Source organism: Ostrea edulis, chromosome 7, assembly GCF_947568905.1.
Source record: "Ostrea edulis chromosome 7, xbOstEdul1.1, whole genome shotgun sequence".
In the NCBI taxonomy this organism is placed as follows: domain Eukaryota; kingdom Metazoa; phylum Mollusca; class Bivalvia; order Ostreida; family Ostreidae; genus Ostrea; species Ostrea edulis.
In genome coordinates this window covers 80262272-80267476 of record NC_079170.1, presented here as the reverse complement: position 1 = coordinate 80267476, position 5205 = coordinate 80262272, and the positions used below count along the sequence as shown (strand labels likewise).

Here is a 5205-nt window from a genome sequence, read left to right as displayed (position 1 = left end):
CAATCGTGTCATGTCCAATGATGTTTTCCAGGCAAGACTGTTTAATATCGGTTGTAGGAATGGTATGTCCTGGATATGTAACATAACAAACGAAAACTGTCTTCGTATAAACGCTTGTCATGTACACTAACAGCAATTACATGTCTTATACCAGTCATTGTTATAACGAGTGTCTCGATACTGTTCGGCATACTTTTCCTTGTACCTTGGGATATACAGTCCTTAGTATGCACTTTTATTACGCTATGACTTTCTTCATTTTCGTGAACATTATCATTAGAACAAAATGACTATACATGGGGCGTTCCATAAGAATCAGTTTTAGAAAACAGCCAATTTTTTCTTTTTATTTCAACTGATTGTCAAATCTACACAGTTCAACTTAGTGATATTTCATTATAGGAGTTCGGTTTACATCTGATCAGCCATTTCTAGTTGTCAAATAAAATAAATTTTACTTGTTTTCGTTGGTATTTCCATTATCAAGCACCGGTATGCTATGGAATCGGAGAAACTATTTTGACATTTCTCCAAGACCAGTCGTCGGAATAATAGCATACATTGTATCTGTGACAAGACGAACGCATATTTCTTCATATAAAGGCTTGTCAGATACACAAACCACAATAACATTTCTTTACCCATGAATTGTTTGTTATAATGAGGTATTCGATGCTACCAGGTATGATGTTTCTTGTACTGCGGGAAATGCAATCGTTGATATGTCCTTTTAAAACACTATGATTATGTTCAGTTATGTGCGCAATGTCACGAGAGCGAAACCACTTTCCAGGTAAACTGACTTGATAACTTACCTCTGTGTTCTTGTAGTATTTCTCAAAGCTTCACATACTTGGCGGGTCACCGATTTTCGTTAAGCCCCGCCCACCATGACGACGGTAACTAGCCCAACATGATCCATGTCGTTAAAGGACATACCAGACGATTTTTCCGCATCATACATGTTACATACACCGTCTCTTCGGCAAAAAACAACGGGATGTCGCGTTTATGAAGGATTCTTATGTTAAATCAGTCAAATTATATGCACAAGAACGCGAAAATATGCTAATAAATGCCGAAGTATATCGGAGTCAGAGGAAAACAGAGGACCCACACAAGATCAACATTGATGTCATCTTTGAAGGGAAGAAATTAGACGATGCACATTGCAGTCGCAAAGCTGGGTGTGTATACGGTTATTTTGAGTTATGAAATAGTTTTTACTTGTTTATAATTTCAATTTTACGTTTTTGTTTATTTAAATTATTGTTCTTGAAGCGTATAGATCTACGTACATGCGTGCATCAGCCTCAGGTATGAATAGAGAGCGTTTGTAAACAACATCACTCGGAAAAGTTTTATCATATTTCATAAACGTTGTTCAGTGTTGTTCTTATTCCTTTTTTCAAATTTCATTTGTTGTATTTTTGTTCCTTTTAGTAACTCGGTGCATTTTACCAATGTTTGTGTTTCCAATTACTTGCTAACTAAAGGGTGCACATTCCAGGTCAGTGTAACTATGATTCAGTATATTTACCAAATACAGGTGCACACCTTTCCCAAAAGCCTGTTTAGATAATTATACTAGACATATATGGGTAAAATAATTTTGTAGTGTGGTACATATAGCATTATAATGCTATTGTTAATTTGATAAATGTATATTATGCGAATTTGGTGTAGGAATTGGTTTCTATTTTTTCATGTTGTGTACATATTACAGTGAGGCGGGTCAATATGCACATGTCTTAGCTGTTATCATGATTCTGGAGCAGTGGAAGATTTCTGGTTTTGTTGAAATTCCCTCAATGCTGTCATCAACTTCCCTACCCCAACAGTGGGATAAGCCAAGAGGTGACAAGATTCAACCAGAACCAGTGTCCCAGATGATCATTTCCAACCCATCAAACCTAAACAGAAAAAGAAAGCCAATTGTGGCTTCCTTTGTTGACACACGGTATAAAAGGTGTACATCTTTCAATCATTTTTTTCTCTTCATTTTTTTTCTAATTGTTTTGCATGAGTGATTGTCATTCTACATTTCACTCACATGGAGACAATCTTTAAATTAGATATATACGTGCCCAATGTTTTGGCCAAAGCAAGGCTTTTCAGCAGAAAAAACCCTCTTAGTTGTAAAGCACCTACAAGGACACCAGGGGTATGTTTTACAAAAAGAACTTCAGGCTTACGACAAAATTTTCAACTTTATTGTAAATCATTCACTCCGAATGCAAAATATGTTTTAAAGAAAATATTGAAAATTTAGCATTAGAAAAGGTGTAATTCATTCATTTAAAGTAATAACTGTATAATACAATTTAAGACTTGCCGCATGTTGTTTTGTAAAACGGGCCCCTGACCTCTAACAAGTTTTTACAGGTGTAGTAGTTAGGTCTCAGCCAAAAGACTCCAAACCACACAGATGCCAAGTCACGCCCAAGTGTTTGGCACTGAACACTTGTTACAAAATAAACTTCTTTTAAATGGTCATTCAAAATTATTTTCAACAATTTTCAGGAAAACTGAAATCGGTGAAATGGATATGGAAATCCTGAAAAACTTTAAACAAGCCACGATTTCCTATCTGGTATCCACAGCAGCACTCCATTCGGTGTTCATTACAAAGGATTTCCTCTCAGCTATCATGTAAGTTAAAACTTTATTCAGACAAAATATATGAATTAAACTTTTTAAGGAGGTACTCTACAGTATCATAATGACTGACTTCCTTTTAAAACATGGAATGAAATATAAATATCAGCAATATTTGTCTTTTCAGTTCACAAATCATCGTCTAGCTGAGTAGCTTAGCATATCGACTGCTGAACTGTAGATCAAGAGTTCGAATCCAGCAGAGGTTTTAAATTTTTTTTTGGTCAGATTGCTTTCTACTAAAACTGCATATTGTGACTAAATGAAGTACAATTTAAAGTTTTCAATTTCAAAATATTGTTGCAAATATCCTCCACTTTTCATCCATATCAAATTTCTTTGGTGTAGCATTATACAGTAAATATCAATAATTATTACATTTTCCACATGCAATCAATTCATTTACAAAAATCCATTTGTAGGAAAACCTCGTTGATATTATCTGTGTTGCACATGACGCAAAAGGTGGAATGTTTAGTCGAAGACCAATAGCTTCGATTTCCTTTTCAATATTAAACCCATTGTCCACCATAACTGCACCACCATTTTGTAATTTCCCACATTGTTTAAGGTCTGACAATACTTTAAGGAAGCCACTCTCCTTTGTAATAACTTTATCAGATACTTATCCAGAGAATAACATGGAGGAACATATTACAGAGCCCCTTGGATGTATGCCCACAAGTCCTTTCAAAGTTGTGCATGACTTATAGTCAGAATAACATTGACTCTGTCGATTGAGAGAACTGGGCTTTTGTACTTTTAACTCCGTGCAGTCAATAATAACGAAAGTGTCTGGAAAATCTTTCTTATAAGTTTCAGGCATGTTTTCGATTATTGCTTCACGATGAGGCCATATATATATATATACACTACCTAGTCTGCAAAACATGAAATTAATCCAGTGGGTGAATATTGCACTGCAGTCTTGCACAGATATATCAAACAAATATGAAATATGTTTAAAGTCAAAGTTTTGTCTCAGTTTTATCAAAACAAGCAAGAGCTGATCCTTTGTTGACAACGATTTTGCACCTTTAAGAGTTTTACTCCATATAATAGGATCTTCTTCTGTTGGTACTAAATGAGTATAAAACATTGAACCGGTCTTTAGAAAACCCTGTATAATACTGATAATCAGTGTCCTTCAGTTCTTTATATCCAAATCGTCCTGAATTTTGTTGTTGCAGCTCAAAATTAATTCGGAGCACTTTTTTCTTCTCTTCCTGTTAATGCAGTATTGTCAGCAATAATGGCAAGTATTTCAAGTGGATTACTACCTGCAATGTATTTAGAAAATTTAATATTATTTCTTTTCTTTTTTTTTTTAGTATTCATGGGTAGTACAATAATGTAAACCATATATGATAAAAAGAATCTTGAATGGTTTTTCATTAGACATGATTTATATACAACTCAACATGGATCCCGATAGAAAACACACTTTTTCCATGAAAGTCAAGTCCGATCCCAACTCATTGGAGATCATTAACATAACCCTCAACATTATATGTCATGTCTATCATTACAATGTATTTATTATCGCAATGTATTTATTATCGCATATTTTCAGGCACCATTCATTTTACCTATTACAAAACCCCGTGCTGCAGAAAACTGTGGAAGTACTGTGTTCCCAAAAGCCCTTCATACCTGAGTTGACCTTAAATGCATTCAAAACCTTACACATGAATGGACTGAGTTAAATTTGACACAGAGTGATGTAATTAATTTGGAAAAATCTACAAGATCTCAAAGTCTGAACAAAATATGGCATACAGAACGAAGTAAGAGAATAACGGCATCCAATTTCGGACTAATCATAAGAAGAAAAAAAGACGTAAACCAGAAATTTTTAAAGAACACATTTCAAAAGAATGATTTCACATCTTCTGCTACATCATATGGTAAAACGAATGAACACATTGCCAAGCAAATGTACATTAAGAAAACGGGACACCACCTGCATGATATAGGTTTGATTGTAAACACAGAACTACCATTTCTAGGTGCTACTCCTGATGGCATAGTGTGTGATAAGTCTGAAAGTGGCTTGATTGAAATTAAATGTCCTTACTCTGTCAGAGACAAGACCATCAGTGAAGCATGTGAAACAAGAAATGATTTCTTCCTCCAAAGAAATGGCGACACTTTCAGCTTAAAACATGAGCATTCCCATTGGTATCAAGTCCAAGGACAGTTTCTAGTCACCGGAGCTCCATTTTGTGACTTCATTACATATACCAAACAAGACTTATATGTAGAAAGAGTTTATCCAAACAAGTCTACTATGGATGTGTTAGTTCAGAAACTAGTTAAGTTTTATGTCCAACATTTTAAGCCATTTATCCACAAATGTGATTCTGACCAACTATGAAAACAAGAATGTGGTTGTACCTGACATAATATACCCCTCCCCTCATGACAACAAGGACACAATAAACACTGACTCAGTGTGACAGAAAGATTTGTTTACAGGTCATTAATATCTTTGTATGGTAGATATTTGTAGAGAGTCTTGGAGATAAAATTCGGTTTGCTGTCATA

The 5205-nt window shown here is 34.8% G+C and overlaps 1 pseudogene; it reads left to right on the top strand.

Annotated features, from left to right (window-relative positions):
• Positions 1–1065: 1065 nt before the first annotated feature.
• LOC125654753 (uncharacterized) lies at positions 1066–4990 on the top strand (annotated as a pseudogene).
• The last annotated feature ends 215 nt before the right edge of the window (positions 4991–5205 follow it).